The following is a 20,037-nucleotide window of genomic DNA, read 5'->3' as shown; positions in this document are numbered from 1 at the left end:
AAAAACCTTCAACACTTTGTACTAACACTACTTGTTATTTTAATATGATTAATCACGAAGCATGTCTATTCCTAACTGTAGTTCAACAAAGCTGTTGCTAAATCTGTAAAGAAAAGAAAAAAATTGATTGAGGGTGAGGATGTCAGTGATGAAAAACGTCTATATGACAATGTATTGTCTAGTTCAGGATCAAAGTCCAACAGTCAAACAATTACAAACATGCTAATACTGAAATTTTGTTGAAGATAAGAACACATAGACACTTCATATGTCATGTGGAGCTTATTATTAACAGCCCCCCCTTCACACAATATATATATGAGACTACCAATCAGAATAACAATCTAGTCGTCTAGAGAAAATATAACGATTAGGTGCTCTTAATTCAAATGTATCGATTAGGTACTCTTAATCCAAATGTATCGATTAGGTACTCTTAACCCAAATGTATCGATTAGGTGCTCTTAATCCAAATGTATCGATTAGGTGCTCTTAATCCAAATGTATCGATTAGGTGCTCTTAATCCAAATGTATCGATTAGGTGCTCTTAATCCAAATGTATCGATTAGGTGCTCTTAATTCAAATGTATCGATTAGGTGCTCTTAATTCAAATGTATCAATTAGGTGCTCTTAATTCAAATGTATCGATTAGGTGCTCTTAATTCAAATGTATCGATTAGGTGCTCTTAATTCAAATGTATCGATTAGGTACTCTTAATTCAGAAAAGTGAACTGTATATTTTCTTTTACACACACACCGATACATATACTTTGATTATCATATCAGTACTTAAGTGTACCTTCACATTTTCTTTACCAATCCCCCCCCCTCTCCACCCCATTTTTCTTTCGTACAAACAGGTTTAAGTAATCTTCGACCTTCACGAAAATATCAAGGCTACAAGCCAGTGGTATGCTAAGGTTAAATAAACTAACATATGGAATCCTACAGTGACACTTATTAACCATCCCCATTGACACTTAAGGCAAGAGAAGTTTTAACTCGTGTATTCAGGTCATTCGAATGCCCTACATACCTCAAGAAAAAATCCAGGTCTCTGAACAAAAACTTAGCTACCGTGACATACAACATAAACCAGAAGAAGAATTAAAACATTAAAACCTCTGTGTCGTAGAAAGTTACTAGGTATTCCGGGCTTGAGAATGACAGTTCACTAGTTAACACATATTCAGATTTAACAGAATGACAATAATTCAGGATCAATATAATCTATTCAAAAATATAATTAAAGCTGGATAACAGTTGACATACTACTAAACTAAATCGTTTTGGTTATTACCGCAAAATAATATAACCGTCAATCTAAATACGGTTATCTGTTACTAAACAATCTTATTAAATTAATGACCCGAGTCAAAACGCAAATTTGGTTGTGGTATAACCATCATTGTTTCTTAGGTCGCACACAACCAAACATTAACAACAATAACGATTCAACTAGTACATTTTTTAAGATGGCGACTCATTGAGAATCGATACACGTGTCATTTGTTGACTGATTCAACCAGCAAAATTGCAGAGTTAATAACCAAGAACAAAGTGACCTGATCGAAAAACAGTAAAGAAATAGTCAAACTATTCTACAATAAGTTCTAGACCCAGAGTTGGACTTCTTACTGATAAAGTCAATATATATGATACAAGTAATTTAACTACAGTAATGAATTAAACTAACGGTCTCCGAGTTCTTAAGTGTCATTTTAATTTCTTCTAAAAATTACGTATTAACTCAAAACGAACTTAAAAAACAACAACAGGGAACTATATAGTTAAAGTACGGCTAATTAGCTTACGTATTTTATTTAAAAAAAATACATGTATTAGAAAATAAACATGTAATACCTAAAATGAATAAAATGTTGATGTAACCTAACAATAAAAATAAAACCACAGAATTTTCACCAAAGAAAACAAAAAGCACCTATAATCTCTCGACGTTAAACTTGGAATATTCGACTCGTGTTTCACGTCACAGTAATAATAACACCACTATTGCTTAAGTTTGGTTAAATTATATGTAATTTTCAAAACAACTTAATTTCGGTAAGCAGCCAATTGTGATCTACATGTTATATTTCAGCAACAATACCGGAGAAATATCTGAAATTACTCTCGTCGCCTGTAACTTAGAAGCAATTTATGCCAAGTTCACTCGATACATACAAAGTTACTCCTTTGGCAACTTGATGCACACGTTCCGTTGCACTCTTCTGTCTTCGATATGACATATACGGGCGATGAACACTTGTGTATTTATATTAGTGAGCACTGATTTACCTAAGTTTTACAAACTAATATATTATGTTATTAATGCTGAGCCGTACCCCAAAACATGAATAATTTTAGTCGTACGTTTACAATTCGACTAACGTCATAGATTCTTGGTCGTACTCTGTACAATCAGCCCATTTTTTATTTCTTAGTTTAAACAGAAACTTGTAGCGCATGTTGATGATGATGATTTTCAATTCTACTCACCCCCCCCCCCCCGAGTTCAAATGTCCACTTCTATACTAATACGCATGTTAGTTCTAACATCCTGTTCCGGTGTTCTATTCATAGCGAAGGTCACGCCTGTTTCTATGCGTTTGATTCAAAGCGACTCTTGTACATCTTACTAAAATACCGTATAAAAGTTAACCGTTTTTTAGTTGCTAAAATCGCAAACCTTTTTTAAAACTGGGGGGGGGTTCAGAATTTTTTTTTTTTACATTCTACTTTACTCACCAATAATAATAATTATGAACACCTATTTGACATGCAGTTTATCGCACATGCCTAAGTAGCATCATTTTATGTTTGGCTTTAATCGACTCGTTCAATAACGATTGAAGTATCATGGTAATCTAAAATTAATACCAGATAATTAAATTTGATTAAATAATTGATAGTAAAGCAAAACTTAGTCCGAAAACAACAACTTTGATGTCGAATAAAATGCAATCTTATTGGTGACAAAAGCGATCCTCACACAAAGTGAAGTCCAATGTTGTGAGAACCCTTATCTCTTCCGTGAATCTTAAAAATGTTAAACTTTAGATGTCCCGTTGTTATGACCAAAATAGATTAAAGCATGCATGATTATACTTTTTTTTTGTAAGAAAATACACGTTCAAATTACAAGGAACCTGTAGTTTTCTCATTCCGGGTTTCAACACAATCAAAGTCTTCGTCTGCAAGTGACCATCTGTAAAAACCAAGCCACGTAAAAATTATCGTTTAAAATCATCTTTGAGTTCCCTAATTTGAACAAACATGTTACAAAATGTCTTAAAAACAATGAGCAAGCACTATGTAGAGTCGCCAACAAGCCTCGCGCTTGGCAGTACTTTCAGCGATATGCAACAGACACATTGTTTTATGCGACCAATAAACAAGGTCCTTTGATCAACAGAAGCAGCCAATGAAACTACTGAATGATTTTATATTACTGACATAAGGTGGTTTATTGTTGCGTGTGATTAATCAACTCTAAGCGCGCGCCATGCGCTACATCTTATACACACACACACACACACATACGTACCGCGCTGTTTCCATTATGGGGGAGTAAGAAATCAATCAACGTGCCAGCACAAGTCTCTCCTCCGCAAGAGATAGAGAAGTACGCCAGTTTTCGTGGCCCATTTGGCTGATTAAAAGCTATCACACGACACAACCTAATTACTACATAGCACGCAAGGAAAGCGCACAAAATACAATTTGTAAGGAAGTGTTCTTCATAATCTCGTATTCTAAATGTGTAAGTGCACAAAATGAACACTACATTGTTTCCAGTCAAATATTACTAGTTATTCCAAAACACTGGAATCGTCAGCACTGTCGAGTTCTATGCTTTGGTTTAAAATGACACTCGCGATAAAATATCACCCACTAAAGAAACGGCACGCAGGTTGTAGTGTTGCCCGAATCAAAGGAATTTACCGATTAACAAAGAAAAAGCTAAAACCTTCGAAAAAATACCCTTTTATCTGTTATACACGCAAAAAATCGTAATTGGAATGAGTTAAACGTCTGCTACATTGCTTTTCGATAACGATGAATGAATTTTGAAATGCACACTTCCCCATCTAAAATACGAAAAAACAAACAAACTAAAATGCAGTTTCGGTGCCAGCTTTTCTTAACCGAGGGGGGTGAGGAACAATGACATATATATATATATATATAAAGGGTCCAAATCTAAAATTTGATTAATGAATGGCATACGCTTGTTTGGGCCAAAGAAATATCAGGGGGGCTTGCCCCCCACTGGTGCCGGCCTTACTAAGATGTCAACCAAACGTAATGAAGCCTTTATATTAATTACAGGTACTAATCACTGTGTATAGCCAAACGATTAACAGCTTAATATTAAAACAAACTAAAAAAATATAAGTATATGACACATGTGACTGGACTCCCGATATATCAATCTCAACTATTGACCTATAAGGAACTAATGATTTCAGAACTGCATACATGGATAACTACTGATAAATGAATATTGTTATTCTTAGACAAAATCAACTAGTACTTTACCGTACTACACATCTTATATCCTGGTTGATGTACCCAAGTATCAGCTATAATAAGATCAATAAGTGTCCAATTATATTTCGCACATTTAAACACGTAAAGTTGTTGTTCGGGATTAATTGGGTTGCAGACATTTTTTTTTTAATCTCTGTCTTCCTACCTTTTACTGAAATAAGAACAAAAACAAAAAAAACAACAGAAGGTTGTTTGTTGATTGATCGCGCAAAGCTACTCGAGGGATATCTGCGCTAGTCGTCCCTAGTTTTGAAGTGATGGGCTAGATGGAAGACAGTCAACACAGCCAACTCTTCACAAACCAATAATAGTTTCGACTGCCACCGAAAGGGCAAGTACGTTCGGCGACAGGTTTCGATCTCGCGACCGCAGATTGCGAATCGACACCGCTATGTAGACTTCGACTGCGGCCCTCTTCTCATTGACTTTCTAGCAGCTGCCATTCTCTATTTTTTATTTTTATTTTAGTTATTCCCATATTTTTTTGAACGTTGTGTTAATATATGCTTAACTGCTTAAATGTTTAACCAAGTTCAATTTACAAAAGATGTGTCCGATTTACATCACTTGTTGAGCAATCCCCCTTCCAACCATTTTTAACTCGTATTTGTACAAAAATAATATTTAGGTACAACACCTGCTCAATCCCAAGGCCACAATACATTGCATTTCCGAGACGCCAATTATCCAAGTAGCTTAAGCAGGTGTTACACGACAAAACCTATATATTATGGTTATTACTCTGACAATACCGTATTGTTCAAATAAAAGTTTAGAAGATATCGCGTAACGTCTTCCAAACCCGTCCCAGTTCGTCTCAATATATGAAGAACGTAGCATGAGGCGCGTTTCGTTATCACCTTCACAAATTTGCATAAAATTCGTAGGTTCAATGAAACGCTGGCTCGATAGATCAATTTGTGGGGATATACAATAACGGTTTCGGTTAATAATATATATATATATGGATGTATCTCGATCACGAAGTAGATTTTAATTCTCAGACTGCAGATACAACATGTTTTTTTTTGTGTGGGTCGCGAGGCATGTTCTCATCGCTCCTCCTTTCTTTTGTACGACAACCTGGGAAGAGCATTGGAAGGGTGAATCACCGCGTAGCGTTTCAGCGCACGCTTGAACGATCTCCTGTCGTCAACGTGAACAGCAGACAGCCATATGGGCGAACCTTTGTGCTGGAGAAGCAACAGTGAATTGCATACCTTCCGTTTAATACAATTTTCACAAAGCCACCAATCGTATCTTTGATCCGAGAACAGCTGACCAGTCATTTATCTATCGATTGTTAATCATATTCAAACTTTGTTCTTGATTCAGTTCTCTATGATGGCTAATTATCAACAGCGCTGAAGATGTTTTTACGTCGTCGTCAGACTGGTACCAAAGTAATTTATTTCAATATCATTATAACTAAACGAAATTTACTAGCACAAATTACCAAACTCTTACTTTCATCAACTTTGTGGTGACTGTTTTATTTTCAAAGTGTCTCGAAAATATGGTATATAATTTTTTATCATGTTTTTGCTTGATGACATACTAGTGGTAAAGAAGAGAATGTGGTATATAATTTTTATCATGTTTTTTCCTTGATGACATACTAGTGTTAAAGAAAAAAATGTGGTATATAATTTTTATCATGTTTTTCCTTGATGACATACTAGTGGTAAAGAAGAGAATATGGTATATTATTTTTTATCATGTTTTTTCCTTGATGACATACTAGTGTTAAAGAAAAAAATGTGGTATATAATTTTTATCATGTTTTTCCTTGATGACATACTAGTGGTAAAGAAGAAAATGTGGTATATAATTTTTTATCATGTTTTTGCTTGATGACATACTAGTGGTAAAGAAGAGAATGTGGTATATTATTTTTTATCATGTTTTTGCTTGATGACATACTAGTGGTAAAGAAGAAAATGTGGTATATAATTTTTATCATGTTTTTGCTGGATGACATACTAGTGGTAAAGAAGAAAATATGGTATATAATTTTTATCATGTTTTTCCTTGATGACATACCAGTGGTAAAGAAGAATTACATTTGTGATACTTAATCAGGTTGATGTTGTTGTTGCTGTCCAAAAAGTAATACATTGTGAGGGCCTGGGTTTTCCCTTCTCTATTTTCAAAATGTCAAGGTACATCTTAAGAGAGAAGCCACACTGCTTTTGTTGGTAGGATAAAAATAACATGCATCATTCAAAAGGTGGTATAATGATACAAAATTAAAATCCGAAAATCATGGATGAACAAGTTAATGGCCATTTTTTTTCCCAAAAGGTGTATTACCCCCACTGCGCAGTGATGAGTTATTATAACATGAAAAAAAACAATAAAAGATTTGGATCTCTAAGAAACTAGTTTTAATCATCCGTAATTCGCCCATTCTATTGAGTGAAAAACCTGTACTGTAGTTCCACTTCTCGTGTGACCTGTCACTTTTGTTTGTAACTAAGAGCAAAGCTACACTATGGGATATCCGTGCTGTGCCCACCACGGGCATCGAAGCCCGGTTTCTAGTGTTATAAAGTCCGCAGCCTTACCGCTGTACCACATGGGGGCATTTCTGTTACTCATCCACCCAGTTTTGATAACGTTGATACCATAGTTTCAGACTTACAAAATACTCAACACAAATGTCTAGAAATTTATAACAATCGTTCCTATGTTTAGCAGTAATCACTGCGGATATTCGTTTTTTTTTCTTTTTACTTTTGTGGTAATGCAAGACAAACATGATTTCCTCACTCTTCAAACATTAAGATTACATAGCGTGAAATTTTGTACTATCGGGACAAACATGATTTCCTCACTCTTGACAAACGTTAAGATTACATAGCGGGAAATTTTGTACTATCGGTACAAACATGATTTCCTCACTCTTGACAAACGTTAAGATTACATAGCGTGAGATTTTGTACTATCGGGACAAACATGATTTCCTCACTCTTGAGAAACGTTAAGATTACATAGCGTGAGATTTTGTACTATCGGGACAAACATGATTTCCTCACTCTTGACAAACGTTAAGATTACATAGCGTGAAATTTTGTACTATCGGGACAAACATGATTTCCTCACTCTCGACAAACGTTAAGATTACATAGCGTGAAATTTTGTACTATCGGGACAAACATGATTTCCTCACTCTTGACAAACATTAAGATTACATAGCGTGAAATTTTGTACTATCGGGACAAACATGATTTCCTCACTCTCGACAAACGTTAAGATTACATAGCGTGAAATTTTGTACTATCGGGTCACGTTTTATGGAATTATTCTACTTATTAAATAAAGCAACGAATCGTTTTTATGAAAATTATTAAAAGTACTCTCCGTTACAAACCAACTGTTGTATCCAAGTGTTATTTGAAAGTACTCATACTTAATTATTAAAAACTGATTAACAAATAACTGTTTTAAAGCTGATGCTAGATCTGGAAATAGAAAATTTCAGAAACTAAATGATTACTTCTTTGGCCAGAGGTTCAACTATGACCTTAGAAAGAAAAAAAAACTTCTCTATTAATTAAAAAGCTTTAATTTGCAAACATGTATTTACCGGCAATGTTGATTTCAACTTAATAACTTTGACAAAAAGATTTTTTTTAATAACAATAATAGAGCGTGGGAGTTGCTCTCATCTTTTCGCATAAAGACAATGTAAGTTACAGTTATGTTTTTTTCATGGAGACATTAAATATTCTTACTATTGAACTACAGTAGAAAGTTGCTTCTCTTGCAGCAATGAACCTCGCAACATGTGTATTTTTGTTCTGTTCATTTCTAGTTACCTTTCTGGGAACAAGTTGTACTTAACACAACCAACTGCTCTCTATCTTCACGGAACTTACAGCCCACGTAGCTGGAAAAAAAAGCTAAATTTGGACTCTACAATTTATCCACTGCACGTGATTTCTAACGTCACGTGGCTGGGAAGTACGGAGGTAGTTCCCCTCAGTCTCAGTTATCATTTCAACTGTTATATATATATATATATGAACAGATGCACTGGTTAGCGAGTTTTATTTGGCAGAATTTTGTAAGTTATACATTTATGTATTTTCGTCTTTAACAATTCTAATTAATAATGTTTTTTTTCGTGATTTTTTAACCTAACATAACCAAGGCGCTCCATCTCTAAACAAAAGATCTCTGTTTTGGCATTTCGCAGAACTTTAGAAGTGTAGGCAACTAAAACTATTTACAACGTTTAGAAGACTATTTACAACGTTTACAAGAACTTCAGTGTGAAGCTCATTGGTGTCGTTCTTCTTTGTCACACGGTAATAAATTGTGGCCACACCACGGTTGGATCGATTTTCTTCTGGGTAATGATGTAAGCATCTATATTTACATACAAGGATAGGACACAGCTGGTAATTTATCAGGTTTTTTAAAACAGCTTAATAACATAGTTTGAAAACATTGAAAAAAAAACTATAACGGTTTAGGATTATCAATAAAATATTCATTGATTCATCCCCCCCCTAATAAAAAAAAGCATTTAACACTTTCATGTTTAACTCATAAATTAGTTATAATCATTTGAAATAAAGTGGGTCAGTCTGGATGAAATGGAACATTTTTTTTATTACGTGTAATACATAAATATAAACCATTCACCAGGGGAAAGTATGTTATGCGGTCAGTGTTTCTGTCATCAGGACTTGCACAATTAGATGAAATCTAAAATATAAATTCTCGGTCACGTGCCAGTTTATAGATTTATCACTACCTATGTATGTTAGAAATGTATTAATATTCAGTTCATTTTCGTGTAACAATTAACGTCTCCATAATATAACTAGCCGTCTAGTTAAAATTGACAAATAGGTTAAATCCTCAAAACTCAACTATTACATTCACTTTTAAGGCTGTATATATATAAACCTAAAGTATTTAACCTTTCAACAGGTTTACCTACATATTTTCAAAGGATAACGTGTTTTATTATATAAAAATCGTAAAACAAAAAACTGATTATTTGTAAGAATATTATTATTAGTAGGCAACCAGGATTTTAGCGGTTTAACGAGTTTTCGCCTCTAACCACCAGGTTTTTTCTTACCTTAGTCATTAAATGTGATAACTGATGAGCACTAACAGAAATAATTATAAAACAATGTAAAGTAAATGAAATAAATGCAAATATAAATTTATACAGCTACTTTCCATCGTTGTGTTACTGTACATGTCAGTAAAAGAAAGAGGAACCAATACACGTTTTAAAACAACACGCAAAATGTCTTACAACAGACAGATTGGAGATAGATAGATGCATACGATATCATCAGATGACTACATACACACCAGCCAAGTGAAACAACTTACTAGTTTTGTATCACACATACAAGTCCAACCAGTCAAGAAAGAATACATATTTTTTTCCAATATAATGGTAGATTTGCAACACAAGCTCTTTCTTGACTTCTATCGTCAATACTTCCCCAGGAATAAATTTTCAGTGAACTGAAAACGCCAAGATGGGCAAAGCGATTACACCTTGTATCACCTATCGTAAACGAAACATTTTTCAAGTAATTTTCCACCTAAAAAATTCAGCAACTAGAAACAGCAGTTTTGCAAATTAAGTTCCATATTTCTTATCACAAAACTCTTTATAATTATCTCACACGAACATCAAATAACTTATGCACAAACTGAAAATTTACTAGTAACTTAGTTTGTCTCTGGAGCACACAAGTTTGCTCGCGCGCGTGTGTGTGTGTGTGTATATATATTCACTATACAAGGTTTATTCTCTCTGTCATTCTGTCGAGAACGTTCTCCCGCTCCTTTTTTTTTTTGGTAATGCTCAACAATATACATCGTCGCTTAGCAACAAAACTATTACCAGATTGTTCTTAGACCAACTATGGTGTTTATATTGAATGCTCAATATTCATATTGATTTGTTAGAAATTGTTTTTATTTTTTTTTATAACGTCGGTGATATAACAGCAAAATAGTTCAATTCAAAAGTTTTATGACAGAGAGTTGTAGTCAAAAGCAAAATAAAATTTCCCAAGTAGTGTTTACTACGTTACGTTTATGTATTAGGCCTAATGCATAAATTAGACTACAAATAAGCCTACTATTGTTATAGGGTCAGTGTCTAAAAAGTTTTAAGTGGTGAATAAATGTTAATTAATAAATATTATTTTAGTATTTTAACACATGTATTACCTACTTAGCCTTAAAACAAAGAAAAATAAACGTTTATTACTACCAAATATCTTTTATCCTGTGTACAGTCGAAAGAGTTGAAAAATTTGTGTCGGAATGTCCGCACTATATTTTCTGCTTCCTGACCTAGAATACAGTGAAAAGGCTCAAGGGTGCTATTTAAGTCTCTTACAGAGTGCATACGTACTTTTCTTCACGATAAAATTTCATTTTTCTGCGTAGTTTTTACTAAAAATGTGGTGATTAAAGAATTACTTCGAGACTGACAAAATAAGTGAAGAGTAGGTGCATACTGGAGGTACAGACAAATTCGTTTTAGTTAAATTCTATAATTTTCGTTAATCATTCAACAATGGTCTCCCGTCATTTATGAAAGGCTTTTATATATAAAATAAACGGATATGTTACGTCATATACACACACACACACACACACACGTGTGATATGAAAGTATTTCCTGTATCGCGTTGCTGGCTCATTGAGCAAATTTATCTGTGTGAGAAATACTGAAAGTTAAATAATTCTGTAAATTAATCTCGTCATTGGGATCTTATGAGCAGGTGTGATGGGCCTACAGCAACAGCGATAACCGTAGTTTGTGATAGTTATTATGGTTCCTAACGTACAAACAACGACCAATAGTTTATACGAAGACAAACGTCGCCAAAAGGAAACGCTTGACAACAGTACAACTGCTGCTACGTCACAGGAAACGGAAGTGAGAAAATCCTGGCCCTATTGTCATGGCTTGACACAAAAGGCAGAAAAATGTGTTCACTGTTACATCAGTGGTCACTTAACTGTAAAATTTTCATCTGCTGTCCGTATTTATTTATACCAGATATCAAACAGATGGTCGTCTACAAAACATTACAGTTATGATAAAAAAAAATGTCCAGGTCATAACCCAACTCATGGAAGTGCTCAAATAAGGATAGAGTTTTCATAAAAGGTGCTATATATACAGTATAAAGTATTACAATGGATAGAGAAAGCCTATAGCATAGTGAGCTTCCCTTCGGCGTTTCTAAATGACTATTACCGTCCCACTGTCAGCGAAACAACGAGGTTAAATCGCACGTGAATAGCTAGTTGTTTATTGTATGTATTAAATATATAACTTTTAATTGCTAACATTAGTTTGTTTGTTAAACCAGATGTAGGTATTTTGTCTCTCGTTTGACTATGATACAACTAACAGTGTCAATGTGAACTACTTAAAAGTGAATAACACTACTCCGAAGGAATAATACGTTAATCTTTGGTGTAACACCGAGTGGAGTACTTACAGTATAAATAGCCAGTGGCATGTCATCACAACATTACAGCAACATCAGTCACGCCTCTTCGGTATCCAAATATTTCACAAATGCGCGCGTCAGTTATTTTTAAATCTTGGGTTTCAGGGATGGCAACGCTGAAAATCCTTCTTTGGAAAATTCTTCTGTATTGATTCATCTTATCTTCTTCTGTAGTTAATGTGTTCAAAATTTGTAGTGCATACTGGATGGATTTACACATTTTGATAAAAAGTTTATAAAAAAAAATACTTTTATACTCCAGATATACATATAAACTTTTTGTATTTAAAACCAACGTTTCGCCTTTGCGGCTTCAACGGGGGTTAACATACACAACTGTTTGAAATTAGAATATTTGTTAACTTACAAGCAGTCTTATAACTTAATGAATATTCTAATATCAAACAGTTATGTATGTTAACACTTATGAAGCCGCAAAGGCGAAACGTTGGTTTAAAAAAATTATTATATATATATCTGGATTATAAAGGTAGTTTTTTTAAACTTTTTATCAAAATCTGTAGTTAAGGTGTCCAAATGCATGTACGTACATATTTGCATATGTATACTCACTTTTTTACAGTTTACCATCTCTCAAAAGTATTTTCTGTATTTAAATACTGATCTTTCAATAGCACATTAGATTCGTAGAGTTCGTATCCAAGTATTGTTGTAGCTAAACTCCATTGTACTTCAACGGTGACAGTGTTAGCTTATTGTTTTTACAGACAAGCTTTTTTGTCATTGTTGGGTGTTAATACGCGATAGGTTGCATAGATTCGCGTCATTCGTCATTATACTCCCAGATAATAGCTTTGAGATGAGTAGATACGACGGCGTTACTGTTTCGTTTTGTATATAAATAGGAATATGCTTTATTCGCCTGGAACTGTTTGCATATTTTAGAAGCTCCCCAGTGGCACAGCGGCATGTCTGTGTACTTAGAACGCTAAAAACTGGGTTTCGATACCCGTAATGAGCAGATCACAGATAGCCCATTGTGTAGCTTTGTGGTTAACTTCAAATAAACAAACAAACACATTTTAGAAAATAGGCCAAAATCACACAACCAATCATGGACACAAGTGTCGTAGGATTGATACCACATACAATCAATAACATACGTATGAAATGTTCGATACGAGTGATTTTGGGTCAGTTAATATATTCCAATATATAGTAACAGGTTATCTCCAGAACTCTGTTTGAGAATATTATATATTTTTGACTTTGCAATCTCTGTTTTTCTTTCAACTTTCTTGAACTTTGCTAAAATTCTGATTTCTTAGTTCATCTGTGTGTATACCCAGCCACCTTGTAGTTGTGTGAAAGTTTTAAATACTTAGAGCAGTCTTGCTTATGAACTAACACATCAAAATCACCTTCCACCCAGCTAACATATCTTCGTTCACAACAAAACGTTGCAAAACTGAATACAATAATAGTTGTTGAATAGAAACAATATATATACGTCCATTTCTCTGCAATACCATTATTGATAAGATTAGTGTTTTGACCTGTGAACTTTATACTTGTTTACACATAAGGGTTGATAACTTTATTTAGTCGACTGCTAACATGGGTTTCAAAGCCTGCTTTATGATATCACTAAAAATAACTGAAATCCACAACTTTACACTGTGCGATAACATAATTTTTTATCTCTGTTTATTACTAAGTTCACTCTTATTAAGGTGTATCTTATTCCCCGCCTGCAACAGGTGAGCAAATGTTCCTTTCTCCCACGGCACAATATGTAATCAGACTGTGGTACATAACCCATCCCAGAAGCATGACCAAGTTCAGTGACACCACGTGCCATTCTTATGCTCATGTTCTTACCCTTTCCTTCCGTTTTCCAGAGATATGCTCTATCTCCTCCCCAAGCTAGATCTGCATAGTATAATTACGGCGACCACCTGCCCCTGCTGCTATTGTCTGGGCGTCAGGTGAGCTTGTCCGGCCTCCTATTTGTTCTTTTGCTTTTGCTGCGAGTGATGTGTTTGTGGGGAATGTTTATTGGGGTGGATATGAAAACATCACACGCACATAAACACACGAAGTTCAGCAGTTGTGGGCTGGTAATGCAGAGCGAAGTGGAAATTGTGTTTTAAATTAGAAATCACTAGAACCCAAAAAATTAGATCCTTATATAAGGTATTTAATTTTAATCTTTGTCAGGTGAACAGTTACGAATAAACAGAGCTTTTAATTTCTAACTGAACAGAATAGTACACACAGAAGATTACACGTCGATAACTGAAATACAATGATAAATTTCCCGATATATAATTGCACATTAATTGACTAGTTATTCATTAACATGAAATGTTTCCGCTGCCAATTATCATGCAGACAATGATTTTTTATCGATGTAATTCGGAAGAATAAGAAGCGTGCGTTCTGTTCCAATTGTGGATTTCCACATCATAAACTTCTGGGAGTATTTAGAACAAAATGTTAGATGCGTTTTTTTTCTCTCCAACATTTCACCTAATTTTGCAACTTGTGAAGTACAATTTTAAATCGTTTTAACGTGTGTGTGCTCCGAATACTGAGAAATTAGCCCGTAGAACTTGAATTAGTGGAAGTTCAGGCACACGCTGCCTCAGTCATGATGAAGGGGTATTTTTGTTCTGGCGGAAGGCCAGTTTCCTCAGAAAAAAAAAATAGTAATAAACATATACAACTTCAGATTATTTATGAGAAAAGAATAAGAAGCGATAGTTTTCGAAACACCAAGTAACTTCGAATTTCAGCCTAATAAATCAGCTATTAATTTTGTTATAGAAGCTGCATAATTAAAGTTTCCTCTTGCATTCAGTGTCACCTTAACCGTTCCTGTTGTTTGTGTCGAATGTACGTGTTAATTTATTTACCGCATTCTAGCAAAACTCATATGCTACTTACTATTTAAAAAAACAAGAAAAACGCCACGCCTTATGCAGCCAATTACACATTACATTCGCAAAATGCATTACATCTTTCGAATCTTGTCATAAGTCTAATCGAGCGACACTTGATATTTTAACCAGTGAAATGTATTCGTCTTCTGTAGTTGTGCTAGTGTGGAAAAACCTGAAAGCTAAAAACGCTAAAGCTTGGGTTCGATACTCGTGGTTGGTAAAGTACAGATAGCCCAATGTGTAATTTTGTCCTTGTCGTTGCAATTCAGTAGTTGAGCATATGTGGAAGCAAAAGCATGCAAAGACTGATAAATCAAGCATACAAATGTTTTAGGGATACAACTGTAAAATCAAAACTTTAATTCAATAGGAAGATGAAAACAATTAAAAGTTTTAAGAGGACGGTCTGTGAGAAATAAAACTAAACTTTTCTTATTTATTGTTATCTAGTGGATATATTCAACTTTATGAAATTCTTCTCCACGAGTTCAAGATATCGGTATTATATTTATAATTTGAAATAGTTTTCATTACTAGACATGCTTTCCCACATCACTCCACTTCCTATTATTGCAACCCCAAAACTTTGTACGCTCACGTAACACTGCGTATGCATTGTTATAACGTCACATTACACGTAATTACAGAGATTAAGCCTGTTTCGATACGGGCTATTACCAAAGGCACTAGTTACAACGCTATAACTAGTTAGCACTATTTACAACCACCTTTTATATCACAAAAAGAGATAAATGAAAGCGGTCTTGGAGCTCATACTGCTCCCAATTTCAAGTAACATACAATCACATATTTATTTAAAAAATGAAGTTATTTTAGAAATATTCATTTAAGATTACCAAGTAAAAATACAATTTTTAGTAATACAACCAAATATATTCTAACGCTTTCCATATTACGGTTTTCCTGACACTATGAAACGGAAAACGCGTAGCGGTAACAAATTTCACACGTGAAGCAAAAATTTGAACACGCATTTCAAACCATAAAAGTCCTCGCAAGAGGTTTCTTTTATCCGCTTTTTGACCTTTAATGGCGGAAAGTAGTAAATAATGGTTCCTACAAAGCTGGCATAGAAGAAGAACAATTTATTTACAGTAGGTTTTGGTGTTAAAATATATCATTTTGCTGCAAAATACTACAATATCTTTCTGCCTGTTGACCTACTTAACTTAGCATATTACATTTCCAATGACAGTTTACTTTGATGGGATTTTTTTTTTTGCTTCATCAGGCTATCTGCTGTGTCCACCGAACCCCTGATTTTGACGTTATAAATCCGTAGACTTACCCCTGTCCCACCCAGGGAGCGCTATAGGATTTTAAACTTCAACTATATACATTAACATTATGAGAAACTTCCATAACGTCGTGTTGATGTCTATCTTTCTCTCTCTTTTTTTTTAAATAAAAAAATGCAACTCTGTACCTTTACTGTTAACCTTGGCGTTAAAAACTATAGCTACCAGTGTTTGAATTCTATACCTTATGTAACTGTAAGATGTGTTTCGTGGTTAAACTACGATCATTCAGCAATAAGTAACAGTACCGTCAATATGACTGAATCCACGAGTGTTTGTGTGTTGCGCCATCTAGTGTAAAGGTTCTTCCTGCAGAAACAAATTTCTTCCATACGATATTTTGGTATGATTATTATTATTATTATTTTTACAATTCCTTAAAAATATTTTAATAAGTATTTTTACGGTGATGTTACGAAACAAAGTTTTCTAAGCATTTATATAAAAAACAGAAACTTACTTATTAACACCTTACGACGATAGCGTTGTTACTAAAGCCTGTTTTCACGTGTTTTTTTAATTTTTCGTTGTTATTGAATCGGTTAGATTGCCCGACATCAAACAAGAAGTAGAAGATTTTTTTAAGTCGTGCTCCTAGAAACTAATTATGTATTAAAAGACTTTCTCTGACTGTAACGACACCTTCAATTGAACAGTTTAATTATCAATAGCAAGCACAAATAGATAGTTAATGAAATCTTAAATAGCACTGAACATTTCACAACTGTGCAATTGGTAAACAGTTTCATTTAAACAAAATAGAAAGTTGGCTCGAGGAATTTGCTTTCGGGAACGCTACTGTATACGTAACTTCCGGTATTTCAGGATGCAACACAGACGCTAAGTCACACAGAAAGAAAGAGGTAAAGGTTCAGAGAATCGTATATTTCCTTATAATATTCCAATTAGGCCTAATGAGAGACAGTAAAATATGACGTCTCCAAGAAAATTTACTTGTAAAAATAAATACTTGTAATTTAATACAGACATGGTATTATCACGGCACATAAGAAATAAAATTACCGCCAAACTGTCTGTATTAGAGTATGATATTAAGCTGTAACACTCGCTGTTTAATATTAAAAAAAAAACAGTAATTCTTAATTAGTGTCATTGTCGAAGTCGATCAACATTTTAAGTGTGAAAATGTTGACAAAATTCTCAACTTATCTTGTTTCATTCATTAGGTTCGTATTTTACATGTAGTGGAAAATTCTAATAAAACCGTTTATATCATTGTAACCCACCAGACGATTAGATTAATAACATAAAATGGCTTAATAATAATAGTCGACATTGTCATATTTCTTTTCTTACAATTTCGAACCATTATAACTAGACGGGTGGGACTGGTATGGAAATTATTCCCGTGAATATTTGATTCAAGATAACAAAAATACAATTGTGAGCAATTCATACAAGACTCCAAACGGTAAGTCATAAAAACCTCAACGACGAACACTAATCACAGAACCAAGAACACATTTGTTCTCCATGCTCCTTATTTGCATGCGCTATGACTGTGCGAGTTATTTAACACTACTAATGATTTCGATGAATAATAACAAGGAAAGATTACGTTCCTGTAAATCCCTCTGTCATGGCCTAGAAAACTTAATAAGGTGTAAGAAAAACCAAGATATCTGTGTTTCTAAGACAGAGCCTAAGATAGTGTAATAATTTACCGATATTACACCTCTTCTGAACCATCGTTAACATTTTGCTACACATGTAAAAAAAAAAAAAAACATCCTAAGAGAACTTAAGTCCCTTTTCTGTCTCACACACACGCGGCATAGAATGTTCCATGTCTTTACAACTGAAATTGGTACATAACTGGACATGCCTTAACAGGCTTAATCATTTAATGTGTGTGTTATAATTTTAGAACATCCATTCTCAAAGGTTTCTGCACCTTATAATTAATAGTTTAATACATATTTATTTGGGTTTTTCTTACTGATTAATGTGCGTGTACGGAAGCCTAATATAGGAATTTTGATAGCTTATTATTTAAAACTATATAAAAAAACCCGAAAGCACGAAGTTTAATTATGTTAAGATACTTCACGATGAAAAATAATTTGTCGAAAAATATATTCCACAATAATAATATGGAATATTTCGTTAATTATTGTTTAATTTTAGGGTAAAAGAGCTAGTAAAACAGCACTAAAAAACGCCCTAGTCAAGTTTTTAAAAACCGAAACAGAAAAATAAAAATATTGTTACCGATCTGCCTAAAGTAAACATTAACTACTGAACTAGGTACCTAGACACTAACTAGTAGTAGTAGTAGGATAAAAATACACGATGATTCTTACCTGTGGCTGTGCTTATTGCTCTTGAAAAGCGTTTTCTGATTTTTGTAGAAACAAATTTAATTATAGCAACTAAAAATAGTAAATATTTAAAAAAATAACAATAATGCGTGAACGAGTCTTAATTATAATTGCAATGTCCGCAGCTTTTGTTGTTGTTTTTCAACACAAATGAAACATGCCAAACAGGAAGACTTAAAACGATAGAGAAAATGCAACGAACAAGCGTTGTTAAAACAGGTTATCTTGTTTGGCTCACCAGCCTCAACAATCTAGATTCTACGAGAACAAAGTACGACTACGAACCACAACGTCTACTGAAATTATGTCGTCTGCTGCTCAAGTAGGCGGGAACTGCATCAACTCCTGCAGATGTCACGTACGTTATCATGACGTCAGATGTTCTCGTGTAAAACGTCATAGCAATCGCCCACGGAAGAAGCTTGCATTATTTGATATTTAAAGTTTACGTAAGAACACTTCATTTGAAATTGAAAGTCAGCTTTATATAAAACTTTTTAAATTCCCAAAATAGCACCTTTTCATTTTATAACTTATCGCATAATTCACGGCAAAAAAAAAAAGATATAAAATAGGGAACTGATGGTCTAGTAAGCAAATTATAGCTCGGTGGGTCAGAAAAAAATCTTATTTACGTTATAAAGTTAGCATATTTAAACAAATTCCTCTTTTTTTCTAGCTTTTCCTTGGCTGCAGAGAGTTTTAACAGAGAACACAATAACTAGTGTGTTATTTATCCTCTTTTACAAATATCCCTTTCTCTATTTTTGTTTTCATGATGGCCCGGCATGGCCAGGTGGTTAAGGCACTCGACTCACAATCTGAGGGTCGCAGGTTCGAATCCCTGTCGCCCTTTCAGCCGTGGGGGCGTTATAATGTGACGGTCATTCCCACTATTCGTTGGTAAAAGAGTAGCCCAAGAGTTGGCGGTGGGTGGTGATGACTAGCTGCCTTCCCTCTAGTCTTACACTGCTAAATTAGGGACGGCTAGCGCAGATAGCCCTCGTGTAGCTTTGCGCGAAATTCAAAAACAAAACAGTTTCCATGATATTTCCAAAAAACACCGAATATGAAGTTAGTGTATGCTGTTATTAACAATGTACAAAAAAAGATTGTTCTATACATAGAGATGATATAGCTCACTCGTGTGGGTGCGAAATTTGAGATCTATAAGGTGCAAGCAAAAGTTTATATAGATCACGAAAATTGGTCAGATAATAACACAGAGGCGTAGCCAAGGGGGCCTGAACTCCCTGAAAAAATCTAGGCATATTGATCACATATTATTTTTCAGCTGTTATATATATAATAAACTCATTTTGTATCATTTAATAAAAATAAATAAAAGTTCGATAAACACTATTAGATTTCATTTGATTTGTTTTAATGACCATTT

At 34.1% G+C, this 20,037-nt stretch overlaps 1 protein-coding gene across 2 annotated transcripts in view; it reads right to left on the bottom strand.

Moving 5' to 3' along the window:
* LOC106469668 overlaps window positions 1-19,018 on the bottom strand; it is a 50,423-nt gene extending 31,405 nt beyond the window's left edge. The window contains exon 1 of one of the 2 annotated variants that reach the window (XM_013930173.2): window positions 18,624-19,018. The gene's annotated coding sequence lies outside the window, so the exon portion shown is untranslated. Of the gene's footprint in view, window positions 1-16,759; window positions 16,776-18,623 lie in introns of those variants that run through there. The other variant, XM_022398246.1, reaches the window with a different exon arrangement.
* Between the last annotated feature and the right edge of the window lie 1,019 nt (window positions 19,019-20,037).

Source organism: Limulus polyphemus, unplaced genomic scaffold (genome assembly GCF_000517525.1).
Source record: "Limulus polyphemus unplaced genomic scaffold, Limulus_polyphemus-2.1.2 Scaffold3604, whole genome shotgun sequence".
Taxonomy (NCBI): Eukaryota; Metazoa; Arthropoda; class Merostomata; order Xiphosura; family Limulidae; genus Limulus; species Limulus polyphemus.
The sequence above is the reverse complement of the archived record's forward strand: the minus strand, read 5'-3'. Positions and strand labels throughout refer to the sequence as shown.